General features: G+C 37.1%; 1 non-coding gene across 1 annotated transcript; it reads left to right on the top strand.

Moving 5' to 3' along the window:
- The first annotated feature begins 967 nt into the window (after positions 1 to 967).
- LOC148564822 (small nucleolar RNA R71) lies at positions 968 to 1,071 on the top strand. The gene has a single exon (XR_015885583.1). It is a non-coding gene; the product is annotated as a small nucleolar RNA R71 (small nucleolar RNA).
- The last annotated feature ends 22,894 nt before the right edge of the window (positions 1,072 to 23,965 follow it).

Here is a 23,965-nt window from a genome sequence, read left to right as displayed (position 1 = left end):
TTTTTGGTGGCCCTCTTCTTGATTCTCTGCTGAAGTATCTCCAGAGGGTTCTAAGGGTTTGTTCAGCTCTTCCTCAATCCCCTTATCACTTATAGTGACCATCTTGCATTCTTCCCATCTCACTTTCTTTGCTTCACCTCTCGGGTTTTTCTCTGTGACACTTGAGAAACTGTCAGTAGGTTTGGGAATCTTCTCAGAGAGGTATCCCACTTGAAATTCCAGCCTCTTGATGGTGTCTCCCTGGTTTTTGATATTGGCTCGCACCTCCTCCTTGAACACCTTGTTATCGTGGATTTCCTTACATATGCCTTCAAGTAGAGTTTTGATTCTGGAGAGTCTATCTTCAGATGATGGTGAGTTGAGATTAGAGGGATGAGAAGGGCCATTTTGGTTTTGATATGGATGTTGAGAGGTATTGTTAGGTGGGTGCTGATATGATCTTTGTGTGGAATGTTGGTGAGCTGCATTGTTGTTGGGGTTGTGACGTCTCTGATCTTGGCCTTGATCTTGTTGATTTCCCCACCCAAAGTTTGGGTGGTTCCTCCAACCAGGATTATAAGTTTTGGAGTATGGATCATGGGTGTGCCTAGGTGAGTTCCCAATGTAGTTGGCTTGTTCCTAATCACCCTCTACCTCTGCGTTCACTCCTTCTTGGGCTACTGATGAGGTGGTGATTGCTGCGACTTGGTTTCTTTCCATCATCTTGGTAAGGTCAGCCAGCTGCTTGGTGATCATCTTGTTTTGAGCCAATAGTGCATCCACGTTGTTCAGCTCCATCACTCCTCTAGTATTGCCCCTTTCAGAAGCATAGAAGTAATCATTCTCAGCTACAGTCTCAATGACATCTATGGCTTTTTCAATTGTCTTCTTCTTGTTCAGAGATCCCCCGGATGAGTGGTCTACTGCCTTCTTTGATTCATAAGAAAGACCCTCATAGAAAATATGTAACTGCACCCATTCATTGAACATGTCTGGTGGGCATTTTCTTGTCAAGTCCTTAAACCTCTCCCATGCTTCATACAGAGTTTCACCATCTTGTTGCCTGTATGTTAGTACTTCAGCTCTCAACCTGTTAATTCTATGAGGAGGGTAGAATCTCGCCAAGAATTTGTTCACCATATCTTCCCAGGTTGTTAAACTCTCCTTCGGAAAAGATTCCAGCCATTTAGATGCTTTGTCCTTGAGTGAAAAGGGGAACAAAAGCAATCTATAGGTGTCAAGATGAACACCATTAGACTTCACAGTATCACATATCCTTAGGAAGGTGGTGAGATATTGATTGGGGTCTTCTTGGACACTTCCTCCGAATGAACAGTTGTTCTGAATAAGGGTGATGAGCTGGGGTTTTAGTTTGAAGTTATTGGCATGTATGGTTGGCTTTTGGATGCTACTTCCGCAATTTCCTGGGTTTGGATTGATGTAAGAGCCTAGAACTCTTCTCTCTTGCCCAGCATGATTTGCTGGTCCTTCTCTGGCACGGTTCTGAGCCTCTTCTTCATGGTGGTTCTCCATATTCTCCTCCATGTTTGGTTCAAAATACTCCTCCTCTTCCACAGCACCAACGACTCTCTTTCTTCTTGCTTCCCTCCTTATTCTAAGAAAGGTCCTCTCAGGTTCAGAATCAAAGGAAGTTGAAGCCCCTCTTCTTCTACCTGTCATATAACCAACAGAGCAAAAAGCAGGAAAGAGAATTGATGGAGAAGTTACTCCTATTAGGGGTGCTGTTAGTGTGAGTGATGCAATATATCAAACAGTTAGTGGGTTAGTGAACTGAATTGTAAAAAAAAATTGAAGATAACACCATAAACGGGTAAGGGGTAAAGGGAAGAAAATAACTAAAACTGAAAGTAAATCACTCAAATGAAATTAAATTAAACAAATAAAAATGCTCAATCTAGTTATCCACCAATTTAATCATTGTTGATACAAAATCAATCCCCAGCAACAGTGCTATAAACTTGATCCATGGAAACTTGTCTCTCAACAAATTTCCCTCGGCAAGTATACCGAATTATCGTCAAGTAAAAACTCACAATAGAGTGAGGTCGAATCCCATAGGGATTGATTGGTCAAGCAAATTTAATCAGAGGAATGTTCTAGTTGAGCTAAGCAGAAATTTAGTTGAAATTTGTAGAAAAGTAAATGGCGGGAAAGTAAATAATAGAAAAGGTAATTACTGGAAGTAAATGGCAGAATGTAAATGACGGAAAGTAAATTGCAGAATCATAAACGGGAGTTTGGGGAAATGAACATAAAATTAAATGGCAGAAAGTAAAGAGAATGGGTAAGATCAGAAATGGGGGATTCATTGGGCTCAGGAGATGTTGTATTCTCCGGATCAAATTCATTCTCATTTCTTCCTCAATCAATGCATTCATTGATCTCCTTGGCAATCTTAAGTGATTGGATTCCAATTCTTTGGTAATTCAATCTCTCAAATCTTGATCAATAGCCAATTCCTTGGTCTAATTGCTCATGAGAAGAGATGAAGTATGGTCACTGATTATACCACATGTATTCCCAAATCAAAGTGTTGGTAGGATTATATGTCACTATATCCATCCAAACCCCAATTTGGTCCAACATGAGAAAGCATTTCTAGCATGATCTCTTCATTCCTCTTCCAAGGTTCCGAAGAGATCGAAGTATGAATAGCTTCTTTTCCAAGACAAATACCCAATTGGATGAAGATTGAAAGCCTTCTAGTAAAATCAAGAGAAAAGAAAGAAGAAGAATAATGAAAACTATTATTGATCTATCAAATTACAACAGAGCTCCCTAACCCAATGAAAATGGGTTTAGTTGTTCATAGCTCTGGAAATGAAAGAAGATAAAGAAGAATGCATTGTCAAATTAACTAGAAATTACAGAGAAAGTAAAGTATACAGAGTGTAGTTCAAAACTACTCCTATATAGACTACTCTTCTGATATTCTAGTTGGCTCTTCAAGTCTTGGATATGGGCCTTTGATCTTGAGTTGAAGAAGTTATAGTCTTCAGTGGGCTCAGCTTTGCTTGCAGCAAAAGTGTGAATTAGGTATGGACGTTAGTTAGGACGTTAGTGGTGTTAACGTTAAGTGAAAATGTGGGTTCAAGAACATTAGTGATGATCACCTTTTTCACTAACGTTCCAAACCAAAATGATCCACGTTAACTTCAATGTTAGTGGCATTAACGTGACCACTAACATTGCCTCTTGGTCCTTCACAAACGTTATTGGCATTCACCTTTTCCAATAACATTGCTAATTACCTCTTTTCCCCACGTTAGAGTTCACGTTAGTATAACTAATGTGACCCTTAACGTGGGTATGCCTAAGCTTCGAGAGCGTTAGTGACACTTACCTTTGTCACTAACGCTCCAAACGCCCCTCCTTCCCACGTTAGAGTTCACGTTAATTAGATTAACGTGGCTAAGTGTGCTATTTTGGGGCGTTAGGTGGCATTCACTTTTACCACTAACGTTGGAGCTCCCTTTTTCCTCCACGTTAGCTACCATGTTAATGTAATTAACGTGGCAACCAACGTGGGCTATAATGGCTTCGAAGGCATTATTGGCGATCACTTTTCTCATTAACACTACAAGCTTATGCCCATTCTACGTTAGTGATCACGTTAATTAGATTAGCGTGGCTACTAACATGGCTCTTCCTTGCTTCCTTTGTCCTGAAATGAAGCAAATAAAGTGCATCAAAGCTCTATTCCAAGTCATGAGATTATGAATTATCCAATTTGTCATTCAATTCATGCATAATTCTCATGAAATCATGTAAAGTTCACCATGTTTGCTTGAATCAAGATGTAAGTGTATTTCTACCCAAAACTTGCTTATTTACTAAGAAAATGCATGAAACTACCCTAAAATAGTAAAGAAAAGGTCAGTGAAACTGACCAAAATGCCCTGGCATCGGTTACAACCTGTTGTTTAACTCCAAAAAGAGTCTCTACACATGAAAGCTCAATGCTCAGCCAAAGCACACACCAAGTGGGCCCGGAAGTGGATTTCTACATCATTTACTTATCTTATGTAACCCTAGCTACTAGTTTAGTATAAAAACTACTTTTAGTGATTTATTTTATATCTCTGGGTAGTCTTTGAATAATTTTATGTTCAGAGATCACGTTTAGGGGGCAGGCCATTCGGCCATGCCTGGACCTTCATCACTTATGTATTTTCAACGGTAGAGTTTCTACACACCATAGATTAAGGTGTGGAGCTCTGCTGTTCCTCATAGATTAATGCAAAGTACTATTATTTTTCTATTCAATTCAAGCTTATTCCTATTCTAAGATATTCGCTGGCACTTCAACCACGATGAATATGATAATCCGTGACACTCGTCACTATTATCAACCTATGAACGCGTGCCTGACAACCACTTCCGTTCTACCTTGGATTGAGCATTTATCTCTTAGCCTCCATTCCGAAAGATCGGAGTCTTCGTGGAATAAGCTAGAATTATTGGCGGCCATTCCTGAGATCTAAAAACTCTAAACCTTGTCTGTGGTATTCCGAGTAGGATCTGTGAAGGGATGACTGTGATGAGCTTCACACTCGCAAGTGTTGGGCGTAGTGGCAGACGCAAAAGGATAACTAGATCCTATTCCAACATGATCGAGAACCGACAGATGATTAGCCGTGCAGTGACAGCGCATTTGGACCATTTTCACTGAGAGGACGGGAAGTAGCCATTGACAACGGTGATGCCCAACATACAGCTTGCCATGGAAAGGAGTATGAATGATTGAATGAAGACAGTAGGAAAGCAGAGATTCAGAAGGAGTAAAGCATCTCCACACGCTTACCTGAAATTCTCACCAATGAATTACATAAGTATTTCTATCTTTATTTTCTGTTATTCATATTTTAATTATCAAAATCCCATAACCAATTGAATCTGCCTGACAGAGATTTACAAGATGACCATAGCTTGCTTCAAGCCGACAATCTCCGTGGGATCGACCCTTACTCACGTAAGGTTTATTACTTAGACGACCCAGTGCATTTGCTGGTTAGTTGTGCGAAGTTGTGAAGAAGAATTGAGATTATGATAGTGCGTACCAAGTTTTTGGTGCTATTGAGATCACAATTTCCTGCACCAAGTTTTTGGCGCCGTTGCCGGGGATTGTTCGAGTTTGGACAACTGACAGTTCATCTTGTTGCTCAGGTTAGGTACTTTTATTTTATGTTTAAGCTTTGTAATTTTTTTATTTTTATTTATTATTTATTTTCGAAAAATTTTCAAAAGAAAAATTTATTTCTATTCTTTGACTTCAGAATTTTTAGGAAAGGATTCTAGAGTTTTATGAGATATGTTGAATCCTGGCTGGCTGTAAAGCCATGTCTAATCTTTTGGACCGAGGTTTCAACTATCCTTAGAAGAGCTTCTTTGTCTTTCTCAGCAATTTAGCTGTTGTATGTAATGTTCTGCTAAAGCTTGGCCGGCCATTGGCCATGTCTAGTATTTTGGACCGAAGCTTTCACTGAAAGCTTGGCTGGCTAGTAAGCCATGTCTAATTCATGGACCGGAGTTTTAGACTAACATTGCATGATTCCTGGAATTCTCATTAGAAATTTTGAAATCCTTATTTTTATTTTTCCAATTAATTTTCGAAAAATTACAAAAAAAAAATTTATAAAATCATAAAACAAAAAATAATTTTATGTTTCTTGTTTGAGTTTAGTGTCAATTATTAAGTTTGGTGTCAATTGCATGTCTTTATTCTTCTTGCATTTTTCGAAAGTGTGTTCATGTGTTCTTCATGATCTTCAAGTTGTTTTTGATGATCTTCTTTGTTTGATCTTTGCATTTTCATGTTTTATGTCCCTTCTTGTTTTTCATATGCATTTTCAATTTGTTAGTGTCTAAAGTTTGAAAATTTCTAAGTTTGGTGTCTTTCATGTTTTTCTTTTCTTAAAAATTTTCAAAAATAAGTTCTTGGTGTTCATCTTGATATTCAAAGTGTTCTTGGTGTTCATCTTGACATTTTAAAGTGTTTTTGCATGCATTGTGTGTTTTGATTCATAATTTTTATGTCTTGTGTCTTTTTTGTGTTTTTCTCTTTCTTCATTAAAAACTCAAAAATAAAAAAAAATTATCTTTCCCTTATTCTTCTCATAAAATTCGAATATTTGAGTTGACTTATTAAAAAAATTTTAAAATTTAGTTGTTTCTTATGGGTCAAGTCAAATCTTCAATTTAAAAATCCTATCTTTTCAAAACTTTTTCAAAAATTAAATCTTTTTCATTTTTCTTTTATGATTTTCGAAAATTTTAAAGATGATTTTCAAAATCTTATTCTTAATTTCATTTTATAATTTCAAAATCTTTACTAACAATTAATGTGATTGATTCAAAAATTTTAAAGTCTGTTACTTGCCTATTAAGAAAGGTTCCATCTTTAAATTTTAGAATCATATCTTTTAGTTTCTTGTTAGTCAAGTAATCAACTTTAATTTTCAAAATCAAATCTTTTTAAGTTCCTTTTCAAATCTTTTTCAAATTGATTTTCAATCAAATCTTTCAATCATATCTTTTTCAAAACTTAATTTCAAAATCTTTTCTAACTTCTTTATCTTTTCAAAAATTGATTTTCAAATCTTTTTCAATTAACTACTTGACTTTTTGTTTGTTTTACTATTTCTTATCTTTTTCAAAACCACCAAACTACTTTTCTCTCTCTCTTATTTTCGAAAATCATTAATCTCTTTTTCAAAATTCCTTTTAATTAAATAATTATTTTTAAAATTTTAATTTTAATTTTATTTCTTTTTTTTCGAATCCTAACTACATTTTAAAATAAAAACAAAAACAATTTTTTTATTTTATTTAATTTCGAATTCTTCCCCCTCTCATCTCTTTCTATTTATTTATTTATCTACTAACACTCCTTGATGTGCGGAAAACGATCCGACACAAAACTCACCGGAAGTGAGGTCGATCCCACAGGGATTGAAGGATTGAGCAATTTTAGTTTAGTGGTTGATTTAGTCAAGCGAATCAAGATTTGGTTGAGAGATTTGTGATTTGCAGAATTTAAATTGCATGTAAAATAAAGGGGATGGGTAATTTGCATGAATTTAAAGAGAACTGAAATGTAAAATGCTAAATCTTAAAGAGCAAGAAATTAAATGGCAGAAACTTAGAACGCAAGAAATGTGAATTGCAGAATCTTAAAGTGCAAGAAATGTAAATGGCTTGAATTGTAAAGGAAATTGGGAATTTGATTTGCAGAAATTAAACAAGGAAAAGTAAAATTTAACACACAGAAGAGTGGAAGATGCCTTGGGTTGAATCGGATCTAAAACAGAAATATAAAAGAGCTTGAAAAGCAGTAAACAGAGAAATTGAAAATGGAAATCCAGATCTCAGGACTCAAGAGACTAGATAACCAAGTCTAGATCTCAATGCCTTCCTAGATCCAACAAGAGTAATTGCAAAGGAAATGTAAATTGTAGAGAAAGTAGAAGATGAAGCGATTAACAGAAAAGGAAATTCAATTAAGCAGAAAATTAAACAAGATCTCAAGGTGAGATTGAAACAGAAGTTCTTCAATTCTCCACCCAAGATCCGAAGCAAGAAAAATAAAGAGTGCTCAAGCAAGAACAAGGAAGAAGAGAGATCAATTCTCCTCCCCAATTCTCTTGAATTCTAAAACAAAAATGCCAAAAGGTCAAAGTGAGCTCTCTACAAAACTACCCGATCAAATCCGAAAAGAAAAAGCTCCTTAGAAACTTAAATCCTAATCTATTTATACACTTTCTTCAAATGGTCTTCAAGCCTTGAATTGGGCCTTTGCTCTTGATGGGATTGGGTTGATAGAGGCCTTGGTTGATTGCTCTTGGAGTTGGAAAGAGAACCGAAGTGAACCGGGTTGAGAATTATAAAAGCTTGAGTAAAAGTTTGAGTAAAAGTTTGAGGCAAACTTTTACTCAAACTTTTTACATCAGCAACCCCATTCTTGCTGCTACCAACGTTTGAGCTAAAGTTTGGGGTCAAACTATTGCTCAAACGTTGGCCCCCTTATGCACACTCATGGCGCCAACGTTTGCCAAAAGGTTTGAGGCAAACGTTGGCGCAAACTTTTTGTCTCCAGGGTGTGTTGTTGATGGCGCCAACGTTTGCCAAAAAGTTTGAGGCAAACGTTGGCGCAAACTTTTTCTCTCCAGGGTGTTGATTTATGATGCCAACATTTGCCAAAAAGTTTGAGGCAAACGTTGGCTCAAGCTTTTCTCCCAAAAGTTTGAGCTAAAGTTTGAGGCAAACTTTTGCTCAAGCTTTTTGTTCCCTGGTGTGTTTTCACTTATCCGAAAGTTTGAGCTAAAGTTTGAGGCAAACTTTTGCTCAAACTTTTTGTTCTCTTTTGCTCCTAGCCATTCCTTCTTGCTTCAACCTTTCTCCAAGCTTTCTTCACCTATCATTAATCAACCAAACACATCAAAGCTATGCTTAAAATCATGAGTTTGTCATTCTTTCATAATATGTGGCAATTATAGCATAAATCCTCATGAAATTGCATTAATTCATCTATGGTTGATTAAATCAAAGGAAACATGGAAATCTACCCAATTGGCTTGCTTATGGCTCAAGAAAGTGCATAATTCAATTGAAAATAAAAGAAAAAGGCTATTGAAACTAGGCTAAGATGACTTGTCATCACAACACCAAACTTAAAGCTTGCTTGTCCCCAAGCAAGAAATGAATTATGTTCAAAGGTTCTTTTAATTAAGACGGATTGAAGAACAACTTGTAAAGTCCTGTGAGTGAGGTGATTAAGTGACAGTGGGGTGAACTCTAAATTATATGCTCATGCAAGGGCTTCAGTGCTTACTAGTCCCTACATCTTGGGAGTCTTAGGTCTTAGAACTTTCATCCAAATAATATCATGAAGATCTCTTTATATGTAATCACCTTGAAGCAGCTTATAGTTTCTGTGCTTTGGCCTTGACTCTAAGTGTCATGTCTCAAAGCGGCTCTTTAGATAAGCTTTCAATCAATACTCCTAAACCAGTTGGTTTTAAGGTATTAGGTGTTGAAGCACCCCTTAGGATTTACTTGCTAAAGCCTCTCTCTTTGACACAGTTTGACCACAAGCATTTACTAGGATAACAACTCTTTGAGTTCTTGTTTCTTTCTTCCTTTTTTCGCCTAGTAATTGATGCTCAGAGCCTTGGGCCATGTTCTTTTTGTTTTTGTATTTTCTTTATTTTCTTTTGTTTTGTTTGCTGCTTCTTGGATCAATAAATTTTTGAGAATCTCCACAATACTTCTTTGAACTTCATGTCCTGCCTATGAGCTCCCATGCAAGTTTTCATAAGCATGCAACCTCAATACATTATCATACAACTAGAACCGCCACTTCTCCTAATCTTTTGCTTGCCTCAAAATTGTTTAATTCCTCAATCCTTCTTTTCAAAGAACTTTCATGTGATGCATTTTTGAAGTATTGAGTGCAAACAAGTGTGAAAAGTGTAGTGTTGTGAATAATCAAGCATCTTAATTATTGAATTACATAAAAATTATACTATGCAGGCAAGCAGGGGTATTATATCACTTTCAATCATAGCAGTATCTGATATAAAACAATCACTGAACAATACAACCTTTTGGAATCTACTTGCTGTCCTCCTCCTCATCATCCTCATTGCTGATTTTAGCATTCCTCTTTCATTTCTTTGGGTGATGATGCTTAATCCTTCCAAAAGCTTGTATGACACTCTGCAATGATATTGAAAGTTGCTTGTTCCCCAAGCACTTAGAAACAATGGTTAGCATGCATGATTTATTTGTGGGCCTTTGTACTTACTTTGGTGTGGGAATACCAAACTTAGTACCTTGCCAATGGTTCTCATGCATCAGATTAACCATGTGTGGAACTCTTTTTCTTTTTTCAAAAGCAATAGAACTAAAGACTAGGAAACAGCAGAATAGTTAACTAGTTCGTCTAGATGCTCGAAGCTAGCATTATGCAGAAAGTGAGAATGTGTTTTATGATGGGATTTTGGTGAAACACCAAACTTAGAATCCTTCATTCTCCTTTATATTGTTTTGGTGTGTAACACCAAACTTAGCTTCTTGCAATATAGATGAAGTTAATTAACCTTTTTATTAAAATAACTATGGAAAGAAAACTACCTCAGGTTGGGTTGCCTCCCAACAAGCACTCTTTTATTTTCATTAGCTTGACATCCTTCATCCTCTGATCATGGAGGCTGAAAATCATAGTGCCTCAGCTTTTCTCTTCTTACTGTGAACTTCCTTCCAGTCTTCTCTTTGATGATCTCTAGGTGTTCATGTGGAAGGATCCGGTTCACAGTATAGTACTCAGATAATTGTGGAGGCACCTTCATTGGTTGGGTGTTTAATATCACTTTATCCCCTGGTGAGAAACTCTCAGTGGGGATTTTCTGAATCCCAGCATTTCTCCCCTCTATCTCTTGCCTCTTTCCTCAACCTCCAAAATGTTTCAGGATCAAAAGGTGTGGATTCATCGCTCTTTCCTCCTATCACAAAATCAGAAACACAAATAGAACCAGAAACTAAAACAGAGCACTCTGTAACTTGAGTGCAGTTAGAGTTAGTAGAGACAAAGTCTCGAACAGATAGTGGGTTAGTCAAAATTAAAGAAAAAGTGCTTGATCTAAACTACGACCTCACTTAATGATTGTCAATCTAATCAATCCCCGGCAACGGCACCAAAAACTTGATGTGCGGAAAACGATCCGACACAAAACTCACCGGCAAGTGCACCGGGTCGCATCAAGTAATAATAACTCGCGGGAGTGAGGTCGATCCCACAGGGATTGAAGGATTGAGCAATTTTAGTTTAGTGATTGATTTAGTCAAGCGAATCAAGATTTGGTTGAGAGATTTGTGATTTGCAGAATTTAAATTGCATGTAAAATAAAGGGGATGGGTAATTTGCATGAATTTAAAGAGAACTGAAATGTAAAATGCTAAATCTTAAAGGGCAAGAAATTAAATGGCAGAAACTTAGAATGCAAGAAATGTAAATTGCAGAATCTTAAAGTGCAAGAAATGTAAATGGCTTGAAATGTAAAGGGAATTGGGAATTTGATTTGCAGAAATTAAACAAGGAAAAGTAAAATTTAACACACAGAAGAGTGAAAGATGCCTTGGGTTGAATCGGATCTAAAACAGAAATATAAAAGAGCTTGAAAAGCAGTAAACAGAGAAATTGAAAATGGAAATCCAGATCTCAGGATTCAAGAGACTAGATAACCAAGTCTAGATCTCAATGCCTTCCTAGATCCAACAAGAGTAATTGCAAAGGAAATGTAAATTGTAGAGAAAGTAGAAGATGAAGCGATTAACAGAAAAGGAAATTCAATTAAGCAGAAAATTAAACAAGATCTCAAGGTGAGATTGAAACAGAAGTTCTTCAATTCTCCACCCAAGATCCGAAGCAAGAAAAATAAAGAGTGCTCAAGCAAGAACAAGGAAGAAGAGAGATCAATTCTCCTCCCCAATTTTCTTGAATTCTAAAACAAAAATGCCAAAAGGTCAAAGTGAGCTCTCTACAAAACTACCCAATCAAAATCGAAAAGAAAAAGCTCCTTAGAAACTTAAATCCTAATCTATTTATACACTTTCTTCAGATGGTCTTCAAGCCTTGAATTGGGCCTTTGCTCTTGATGGGATTGGGTTGATAGAGGCCTTGGTTGATTGCTCTTGGAGTTGGAAAGAGAACCGAAGTGAACCGGGTTGAGAATTATAAAAGCTTGAGTAAAAGTTTGAGTAAAAGTTTGAGGCAAACTTTTACTCAAACTTTTTACATCAGCAACCCCATTCTTGCTGCTACCAACGTTTGAGCTAAAGTTTGGGGTCAAACTATTGCTCAAACGTTGGCCCCCTTATGCACACTCATGGCGCCAACGTTTGCCAAAAAGTTTGAGGCAAACGTTGGCGCAAACTTTTTGTCTCCAGGGTGTGTTGTTGATGGCGCCAACGTTTGCCAAAAAGTTTGAGGCAAACGTTGGCGCAAACTTTTTCTCTCCAGGGTGTTGATTTATGATGCCAACATTTGCCAAAAAGTTTGAGGCAAACGTTGGCTCAAGCTTTTCTCCCAAAAGTTTGAGCTAAAGTTTGAGGCAAACTTTTGCTCAAGCTTTTTGTTCCCTGGTGTGTTTTCACTTATCCGAAAGTTTGAGCTAAAGTTTGAGGCAAACTTTTGCTCAAACTTTTTGTTCTCTTTTGCTCCTAGCCATTCCTTCTTGCTTCAACCTTTCTCCAAGCTTTCTTCACCTATCATTAATCAACCAAACACATCAAAGCTATGCTCAAAATCATGAGTTTGTCATTCTTTCATAATATGTGGCAATTATAGCATAAATCCTCATGAAATTGCATTAATTCATCTATGGTTGATTAAATCAAAGGAAACATGGAAATCTACCCAATTGGCTTGCTTATGGCTCAAGAAAGTGCATAATTCAATTGAAAATAAAAGAAAAAGGCTAGTGAAACTAGGCTAAGATGACTTGTCATCACAACACCAAACTTAAAGCTTGCTTGTCCCCAAGCAAGAAATGAATTATGTTCAAAGGTTCTTTTAATTAAGACGGATTGAAGAACAACTTGTAAAGTCCTGTGAGTGAGGTGATTAAGTGACAGTGGGGTGAACTCTAAATTATATGCTCATGCAAGGGCTTCAGTGCTTACTAGTCCCTACATCTTGGGAGTCTTAGGTCTTAGAACTTTCATCCAAATAATATCATGAAGATCTCTTTATATGTAATCACCTTGAAGTAGCTTATAGTTTCTGTGCTTTGGCCTTGACTCTAAGTGTCATGTCTTAAAGCGGCTCTTTAGATAAGCTTTCAATCAATACTCCTAAACCAGTTGGTTTTAAGGTATTAGGTGTTGAAGCACCCCTTAGGATTTACTTGCTCAAGCCTCTCTCTTTGACACAGTTCGACCACAAGCATTTACTAGGATAACAACTCTTTGAGTTCTTGTTTCTTTCTTCCTTTTTTTTGCCTAGTAATTGATGCTCAGAGCCTTGGGCCATGTTTTTTTTGTTTTTGTATTTTCTTTATTTTCTTTTGTTTTATTTGCTGCTTCTTGGATCAATAAATTTTTGAGAATCTCCACAATACTTCTTTGAACTTCATGTCCTGCCTATGAGCTCCCATGCAAGTTTTCATAAGCATGCAACCTCAATACATTATCATACAACTAGAACCGCCACTTCTCCTAATCTTTTGCTTGCCTCAAAATTGTTTAATTCCTCAATCCTTCTTTTCAAAGAACTTTCATGTGATGCATTTTTGAAGTATTGAGTGCAAACAAGTGTGAAAAGTGTAGCGTTGTGAATAATCAAGCATCTTAATTATTGAATTACAGAAAAATTATACTATGCAGACAAGCAGGGGTATTATATCACTTTCAATCATAGCAGTATCTGATATAAAAAAATCACTGAACAATACAACCTTTTGGAATCTACTTGCTGTCCTCCTCCTCATCATCCTCATTGCTGGTTTTAGCATTCCTCTTTCATTTCTTTGGGTGATGATGCTTAATCCTTCCAAAAGCTTGTATGACACTCTGCAATGATATTGAAAGTTGCTTGTTCCCCAAGCACTTAGAAACAATGGTTAGCATGCATGATTTATTTGTGGGCCTTTGTACTTACTTTGGTGTGGGAACACCAAACTTAGTACCTTGCCAATGGTTCAAAACATCTCTTCTGGTTTTTCACTATTCTCTCTAACATTCTAACCAAGACATGACAGTCGTTTTTCCTACTTAACATGAATCCTTTTACATTGCGGATTGTGAATTTTTATTCTCAGACTTTTCACTCCTATACAATCCTTAATGCACATTTACTTACCTCATTTTCATTATTCTATTGCTCCTTTGCCATTATATGCTTCTTTTGATTATTTATCTACCTGATTTCCTATTTTTATTATATCCTGGTTTTCTGTTTTTCAGAATGTCTGACACCCAAAGAAAAGGAAAAGGAAAGGCAACAACTGGCAAACGGAAAAGAGGAGAAGCCTCTATGTCCATACTGGACCTCATGCATGATGACTCCTGGCGGGAGAAACACTTTATCCCGCAGGAGAAGGCTGACCAGCTATTCCCTGCTACTGATCCCATTAAGTTTGCAAACCTCTACTGCGAGCTTAAGTATCCGGTGTTTGTAAACTCCAAGAACCTATACCTGGAGAGGACTCTGAAGATCCCAGAAGAAATCCAGCAATACACCTCTGATCAGATCAAACAAAGAGGCTGGTTCTTCCTGGAGAGAAACCTGACTGAGGTTAATGCATCTTGGGTAAGGGAATTTTACTGCAATTACTTCAAAACTTCCCTAGATGCAGTAAACCTAAGAGGGAAGCAGATTCTGGTCACTAAAGAGGCCAGAGAGGATGTTCTGAAGCTTCTGCCTAAATTCGATCAGCTGGATGGTTATCAAAAAGCTGAGGAGGATATGCGCTTCATGAAGTTTGATTGGGATGCAGTCAAGGCCAGGATAGCCCTTGACCCGACTGTCCCATGGGTCATGGGTCAGAACACCACCATGCCTAAGGGAATCAAGCGGGCATACTTGAACGATGAGGCTCGGCTATGGCATCAGATCCTAAGCAACTTTATTATGCCGAGTACTCACGAGACGGAGCTACTTGCCGCTATGATCACCTTCCTATGGTGTGTGATGGAGGGTAAGGACCTGTACCTGCCACACTTCATTCAGTACTACATGGCCAGGGTCCACGTCCGAGGCACTCTCCCCTTCCCATATCTAATTACACAGCTAGGCCGTCGAGCTGACGTGCCTTAGGAGGATGCTGATGAGAGGCCACCTGCTGCAGAATGCAAGAAAATCATTCCTCACCGTAGGAACTTTCTGGCTTTGGGCTACAGACCTCTATTCCTCACTCCTACTAATGAGACTGGCATAGGGCAGGCTGCATCACAGCAGGAGGTCCCGCATCAGATTCAAGCTGTAGACCCTGAGATTCCTATTCAGTTAGCACCTCCTATGCAGCAGGCAGATCCTCAGACCCCCACCACAGAGACTCCAGCTACCCACCCTTCCAGTGATGACACCCCTTCACATCCTGCTTGAGTGAGCATCAGGGACGATGCTTCATTTTAACTGTGGGGAGGCGCCATCTCTGGCGTTTTTTTTTTGTGAACCACTACAGACTCTTTCATTTTATTTTGCTATTTTTTTGTATTTTTCTCTTTTATTTTTATTTTTTATTTTCTTAGTACTTATACATTGCTATTTTCATGTATTTTTACTCTATTTCTACATTTTGCACCTTAGTTCATATTTTAGCTATTTAGTTTAGTTGCAATTCTAACTTATTAGTTATAGAAATTGTGGATTGATTAGTATAGTTTACCCTTTTTTTAGCATAAGATAACTTAGTTTAATTTGAAAATATAAAAAGGAAGTAAACTAGAGACTTGAACATAATAGAAACAACCCACACCTTGTATATATAGCATTCCATGTTAGTTAGTTAGTAACATTTCATCAAGGAGAAAAACAAACTTTAAAGCCACTCAAAATAAATTTTACATTGAGAATAATGGAAACTCTTGATTTTTACTTGCATGACATATATAACTAATATATGATTTCTGAGTTAGAGAACATACAGCCTGTGAGTTTTGAGCTTAATTGTATGGTTACATTCAAACCATAATTTTTATTCCTGTGTGTTCCACCCTTCTTATTTATTCTGGTGTTCTTTACTTTGTTTTAATCTATATGTCCGATTATAGAATAGAAATACATACCAAGAGAGTGATTGAGGCCATTATTGATTTTAGCTCACTTATCCCAAATTAGCCTACCTTTTACATCACCCTTGTTAGCCCCCTTGAGCCTTTAAATCCCCTCTTATTCTACAAACCACATTACTAGCCTTAAGCAGAAAAACAAAATAAAAATTCCAAGTTGAATCCTTGGTTAGCTTAAGATAGAAATTATGTAATTGTTTAAGTGTGGGAAACCTATTGGGAACATGGACAATAAAAACAAAGGGTAGAAAGTTGAAAAGAATAAAATAATTCAAAATAATTTTTTTTTTGGGAAGCATGCTCATGTGAAATCAAAATAATTAAATTACCATGTGCATTAAAGAAAAAAAAAAAAAATATATATATATATATATATATATATTTCAGTATTTGAATAAAGGGGATACAAAAGAATTCCCCAAATGCAAAATAAAGCAATGCACATAGGACAAAATTAAAACTAATGCATGAGCATGTAACATCAAAAGTGGAAAAAATATGGGAAAATAGGTAAAGAAGCTTTTCTTTACAAGTTATGTATGTTAGGTGAGATCTTAGACTAATCAAGGATTCGCTTAATTAGCTCACTTAGCCTTATACATATACCCTTACCTTTACCTTGGCCCTCATTACAACCTTAATTAAAGACCTCATGACTTTTGTATGACTATATTCTATAATTGTTGATTGGTTAGATGAAGAACAAAGTTATAGAAAGTAAGGATAAAAATAAGAATAGAGTGATTAACCCAATAAACACTGAGTGACTAGAGAGTAAACACAAAATCCAGTGAGGGTTCAATAGCTCATTAACATATATCTCTGCTTGAATTATTAATTGTCTTGCAAGCTTATAAAATATTTTTTTCCCATCTCAATTGTAAAAGTGCTTTATCATTATCTGAGGTCTGGCTATATATATGATTCCTTGAGAAATGTGAATTAATTTAACTACATGTGAGCTTTATATACAAGTGAATAAAAATAATTAGAATTGCATGATGCATTTAGGTAGTTGCATCTAGAATAGATTGTATTGCATGAGATTCCACCACTTCAACCTTACCTTACTCCTTATCTTGGATTTAGAATAATTTGAGTGATTTATTCAATCCTTCACCCACTTATTCATATTAATTGCATGGTTTTACTTTCCCTTCCTTATTATGTGATGTATGTGAAAAACATGTTTCCTATGCTTTAAAAGTAATTATTTTAATTTTCCTTTATTACCATTCGATGCCGTGATTTGTGTGTTGAGTAATTTCAGATCTTGTAAGGCAGGAATGACTTAAAGGATGGAAAGGAAACATACAAAATTGGAAGGAAAGCATAAAACGGAGTTTTTGAAGAAACAGGCAGTGACGCGATCGCATGGACGACGCGGCCGCATGCCAGCGCGAATTAATAGCGATGCGACCGCGTGCTTGACGCGATCGCGCGACAAGGAAAACTCCAATTAGTGCGACTGCATGACCCACGCAGCCGCGTGATAGAGGCCACGCACCAGAAATTACAGAAAACGCTCCCAGCGATTTCTGAAGCCCTTTTTGGCCCAAATCCAAGTCCAGAAGGCACAGATCAGAGGTTATGAAGTGGGGGAGTGCATCCATTCAGGGAGAGTCTCCAATTAGTTAGTATTCATGATTTAGATGCAGTTTTGAGGGAGAGGCTCTCTCCTCTCTCTTTTAGGATTTAGATTTAGGATTTTATTCGCTTTCAGGATTATCTCTTTCTATCAGGTTCAACATTCCTTTTTATTTATCTTTTCAATTTAATTTATGAATTCTTCTATGTTATAGATTACTCTTTTGAATTAATGTTATTTGAGGTATTTCAGTTTACAATTGTTTCTTTTATTTATATCGCTGTTGCTTTCCATCTGAAGACATTTTTATTCCGGCAGATTTACTTTTCTCTTTTGGTCTTGGTTAAGAAATCAGTAACTCAGGAGTTATCAAACTCAAATATGATTGATAATTGTTATCTTTGCTAATTGAATTGAACTTCAATAATCCCAATCTTTCCTTAGGGATTAACTAGGATTTGAGGATCTAACTAATTAGTCACTTGACTTTTCTTCACTTTAAGTGAAGAATAACTGAGTGAAATTAAGATTCAACTTTCATCATCATTGATAAGGGTAACTAGGATAGGACTTCTAATTTCTCATACCTTGCGAAAAGTTTATTTTACAGTTGTTTATTTACCTTACAGTCTTTCACTTATTTTAATTACAATTTAAATTACTTGTTCCTCATCTTCACAACCCCAATTTACAATCTTCATAACCAATAATAAGAACATACTTCCCTGCAGTTCCTTGAAAAGATGATCCGAGGTTTAAATACTTTCGTTACCAATTTATTTAGGGGTTTGTACTTGTGACAACCAAAACGTTTGTAAGAAAGGTTGATTGCTTGGTTTAGTAACTATACTTGCAACAAGAGTTTACTATAACTTCTAAACCATCAATCTTCCAACATCTTTCAATGATCATGTGAAGTCACAAAAACAACTGAAATATCAAAAACAGAATTAAAAATAGCATGAAAAATAGCTCACCCTGGAGGAAGAACTTACTGGCGTTTAAACGCCAGTAAGAAGCATCAAGCAGGCGTTTAAGGCCAAAAACAAGCACCAAACTGGCGTTTAATGCCAGAACAGAGCATCTAATTGGCATTTAACGACAAGAATGGGAGAAAAGCTGGCGTTAAATGCCAGAAACAAGCAGCAACCTGGCGTTTAACGCCAAAAATGCAGTCTAAGGGCGTTTTGCACGCCTAAATGGAGCAGGGATGTTAAGTCCTTGACCCCTCAGGATCTGTGGACTCCACAGGATCCCCACCTACCCCACCTCTTCTTCTCTCCTCTTCACACTCTTTTATAACACTCTTCCCCAAATACCCTTCACCAATCACTTCCATATCTCTTCCCCAAATACCCTTCACCACTTACATCCATCCACTTTTCCCCAAAAACCCCACCTACCTCCAAATTCAAAATCCTTTCCCTCCTAAACCTAACACTAACACACGAAACCTAACCCTTCCCCCACCCCTATATAAACCCCTCAACACTACCTCATTTTCACACATTACAAACACTTCTTTCTCCCTTGGCCGATTACACTATTCCCCTCCTTCTCCTGTATTTTCTTCTTCTTCTACTATTTTCTTTCTTCTTTTGCTCGAGGACGAGCAAACATTTTAAGTTTGTTGTGGTAAAAGCGCTGTTTTTTATTTTTCCATAACCATTAATGGCACCTAAGGCTAGAGAAACCTCAAGAAAGAGGAAAAAGAAGGCAATTGCTTCCACCTCTGAGTCATGGGAGATGGAGAGATTCATCTCAAAGGTCCATCAAGACCACTTCTATGAAGTTATGGCCAAGAAGAAGATGATCCCTGAGGTCCCTTTCAAGCTCAAAAGGAGTGAGTATCCAGAGATCCGACATGAGATTAGAAGAAGAGGATAGGAAATTCTCTCCAATCCTATTCAACAAGTCAGAATCTTAATGGTTTAAGAGTTCTATGCAAACGCATGGATCACTAGGAACCATGATCAAAGTATGAACCCGAATCCAAAGAATTGGCTTACAATGGTTCGGGGGAAATACTTAGATTTCAGTTCGAAGGGTCAACTTTGATCAAAGGTTGGACCAAGTCCTCATGGACATATGTGAGGAAGGAGCTCAATGGAAAATTGACTCAAGAGGCAAGCCGGTTCAATTGAAAAGGCATGACTTTAAACCTGTGGCTAGAGGATGGTTGGAGTTCATCCAACGCTCTATCATTCCTACTAGCAACCGATCCAAAGTAACTATGGATCGGGCTTTCATGATCTATAGTATCATGATTGTGGAGGAAGTGAAAGTTCATGAGATTATACCTCAAGAACTCTACAAGGTGGCTGACAAGTCCTCCACTTTGGCAAGGTTAGCCTTCCCTCACCTCATTTGTCACTTCTGTAATTCGGCTATGATTGTCATAGATGAAGACATCCACATTGAAGAGCACAAGCCCATCACTAAAAAAAGAATGGAGCAAACTAGAGAGCCCACTCATGGACCTCAACAAGAACATGAGGAAATTCCTCATCATGAAATCCCTGAGATGCCTCAAGGGATGCACTTTCCTCCACAAAGCTATTGGGAGCAAATCAACACCTCCCTAGGAGAATTAAGTTCCAACATGGGACAACTAAGGGTGGTGCACCAAGAGCACTCCATCATCCTCCATGAAATTAGAGAAGATCAAAGAGCCATGAGGGAGGAGCAACAAATGCAAGGAAGAGACATTGAGGAGCCAAAGCACTCCATAAGATCTTCAAGAGGAAGAATTAGTCGCCATCACTAAGGTGGACCCGTTCTTTAATTTCCTTGTTCTTTATTTTTCTGTTTTTTTTTCGTTTACTATGCTTTATTTTTATTTATGTTTGTGTCTTATTACATGATCATTAGTGTCTAGTGTCTGTGCCTTAAAGCTATGAATGTCCTATTAATCCATCACCTTTCTTAAATGAAAAATGTTCTAAAAAACAAAAGAACAAGAAGTATGATAAACCGTTATTTTATGATTTATATTGTATTTTATTGTGTGGTATTATCAAGTCTTCACCCACTTATTCATATGATTTGCATGTATTTACAATTCCTTCCCAAATTTGTTCTATGGTTGAAAACTTGCTTCTTAGAGATCTTTTAATTATGTATTTTAATTCTCCTCTATATCGTTCGATGCCGTGATCCATGTGTTAAGTGTCTCAGGTTTCATAGGGCAGAAATAGCTTAGAGAATGGAGAGGAAGCTTGCAAAAATAGAAGAAACACAAGAAATTAAGGAGATGAGCAGCGAGAAGCGATGTGGACGCATGGCTCACGCGACCGCGCAAAATGGAGAAATCGAAGTGACGCGCTCGCGTGCCTGATGCGAACGCGTGGATTGGAAGCCACACGAGTGATGCGAACGCGTGGACGACGCGTACGCGTGGCAAGGAAAAATGCTGAACGAAGCGCACGCGTAAACGACGCGTACGCGTGACATGCGCGATCTGCAAAATTAACAGAATTCGCTGGGGTGATTTCGGGTCGTGTTTTGACCCAGTTTTCGGCCCAGAAACACAGATTAGAGCTAGGCAACATGCAGAGACTCGGGAGGAGAACGCATTAGGATAGTTTTTAGTTTTTAGTTCTGATTTTACTCCTCCTTGAGGTTTTCTCTCTACACATTCATAGTTCCTAGAATTTTGCTTTATTGCTTTTTGGATTAGGTTATTGAGAAGAGTTATTACCCCCGCCAAGACTTCATCATTCTAGTTTGGTTCCTTACTTTTCACTTACTCTTTCATATCTTTAATTTATCCAGAGTTACAATAGGATTATTTTTATAATTTATTAATACAAGAACCATTTTTATTTTTAATTGATCTCTCTTTTATTATTGATTATCATGTCCTTCTTTATTTTCCTTTTTAATTTTGTGAAGTTTACATTCATGATAATGGAGTAGTTTTCTAACTTGATTGAGAGTGATTAAAAGGAGAACCTTAAGTTGGATTACTCAAGAGTTAAATTGTAATTGGGTTTATTGTTGGCTGGCTCTCTAGTCACTAACGATAATCCTTCCCAAGGGAGAGGATTAGAACTTATGAATAGAAGTAGACTTCCAACTTACTTGACTTTCTTTTACTTTACTTGGTAAAGGATAACTAAGTAGAAGCAACCTTCAATTATCAATTGATCTTGAGAGAAATCCAACAAGGATAGAAATTCCAATTAATCTATTCCCGGTCAAGGCCTTTATTTGAATTATATAAATTCTCTTATTTATTTTTCTCTTTCTCAAACTCAAATTTTTCGGGAAAACCTCTGACCAATAAGCTGCATTCTTTCCTGCAACTCGTTGGGAGACGACCTGGGATTCATACTCCCAGTATTTTTATTCTAATTTTGTGACAACCCTTCTAAATTGATAAACGGATTTTTGGTTGGTTAAGAACAGTACTTGCAACATATCTTTTACATTAATTTCTTAATCTGCCAATTTCCCCCATGACAAAGTACATGATTTTGAATTCATCCTTGAGCTTAGTTTAATTATTTTGATATGGTGGCAATACTTTTTGTTTTCTGAATAAATGTTTGAACAGTGCATTTTTTTGAATTTGTTGTTTATGAATGTTAAATTTGTTAACTCTTGAAAGAATGATGAGAAGGAGAAATGTTATTGATAATATGAAAAATTATAAAATTGATTCTTGAAGCAAGAAAAAGCAGTGAATACAAAAGCTTGCAGAAAAAAAAGGGGCAAAAAAAAGAGAGAAAGAAAAAAAGAAAAAGCAAGCAGAAAAAGCCAATAGCTTTTTAAACCAAAAGGCAAGAGCAAAAAGTCAATAACCCTTTAAACCAAAAGGCAAGGGTAAAAAGGATCCAAGGCTTTGAGCATCAGTGAATAAGAGGGCCCAAAGGAATAAAATCCTGGCCTAAGTGGCTAAACTAAGCTGTCTCTAACCATGTGCTTGTGGCGTGAAGGTGTCAAGTGAAAAGCTTGAGACTGAGCGGTTAAAGTCGAGGTCCAAAGCAAAAAAAGGGTGTGCTTAAGAACCCTGGACACCTCTGATTGGAGACTTTAGCAAAGCTGAGTCACAATCTAAAAAGGTTCACCCAGTTATGTGTCTGTGGCATTTATGTATCCGGTGGTAATACTGGAAAACAAAGTGCTTAGGGCCACGGCCAAGACTCACAAAGTAGCTGTGTTCAAGAATCAACATACTGAACTAGGAGATCAATAGCACTATCTGAATTCTGAGTTCCTATAGATGCCAATCATTCTGAACTTCAAAGAATAAAGTGAGATGCCAAAACTGTTCAGAGGCAAAAAGCTACTAGCCCCGCTCATCTAAATTGGAGCTAAGTTTCATTGATATTTTGGAATTCATAGTATATTCTCTTCTTTTTATCATATTTGATTTTTAGTTACTTGGGGACAAGCAACAATTTTAGTTTGGTGTTGTGATGAGCGAATAATTTATACGTTTTTTGGCATTGTTTTTAGGTAGTTTTTAGTATAATTTAGTTAGTTTTTACTATGTTTTTACTAGTTTTTAAATAAAAATCACATTTTTGGACTTTACTATGAGTTTGTGTATTTTTCTATGATTTCAGGTATTTTCTAGCTGAAATTGAAAGACCTAAGCAAAAATCTGATTCAGAGGCTAAAAAAGGACTGCAGATGCTGTTGGATTCTGACCTCCCTACACTCGAAATGGATTTTCTGGAGATATAGAAGCCCAATTGGCACGCTATTAATTGCGTTGGAAACTAGACATCCAGAGCTTTCCATCAATATATAATAGTCCATATTTTGCTCGAGTTTTGACAACGCAAACTGGCGTTCAGACGCCAACTTCCTACACTATTCTGGAGTTAAACACTAGAAACAGGTTGGAAATCAGTGTTAAACGCCATAAATAGGTTACGACCTGGTGTTTAACTCCAAAAAGAGTCTCTACACATGAAAGCTCAATACTCAGCCAAAGCACACACCAAGTGGGCCCGGAAGTGGATTTCTACATCATTTACTTATCTTATGTAACCCTAGCTACTAGTTTAGTATAAAAACTACTTTTAGTGATTTAATTTATATCTCTGGTTAGTCTTTGAATAATTTTATGTTCAGAGATCACGTTTAGGGGGCTGGCCATTTGGCCATGCCTAGACCTTCATCACTTATGTATTTTCAACGGTAGAGTTTTTACACACCACAGATTAAGGTGTGGAGGTCTACTGTTCCTCATGGATTAATGCATAGTACTATTGTTTTTCTATTCAATTCAAGCTTATTCCTATTCTAAGATATTCGCGTGCACTTCAACCATGATGAATATGATGATCTGTGACACTCATCACTATTCTCAACCTATGAACACGTGCCAGACAACCACTTCCGTTCTACCTTGGATTGAGCGTTTATCTCTTAGCCTCCATTCCGAAAGATCGGAGTCTTCGTGGTATAAGCTAGAATTATTGGTGGCCATTCATGAGATCTAGAAAGTCTAAACCTTGTCTGTGGTATTTCGAGTAGGATCTAGGAAGGGATGACTGTGATGAGCTTCAAACTCGCAAGTGTTGGGCGTAGTGACAGATGCAAAAGGATCACTGGATCCTACTCCAACATGAT

The sequence above is a fragment of the Arachis ipaensis genome, chromosome B5, assembly GCF_059453495.1.
Source record: "Arachis ipaensis isolate K30076 ecotype BB chromosome B5, ASM5945349v1, whole genome shotgun sequence".
Classification (NCBI taxonomy): domain Eukaryota; kingdom Viridiplantae; phylum Streptophyta; class Magnoliopsida; order Fabales; family Fabaceae; genus Arachis; species Arachis ipaensis.
This window is presented reverse-complemented; position numbering and strand designations above follow the sequence as displayed.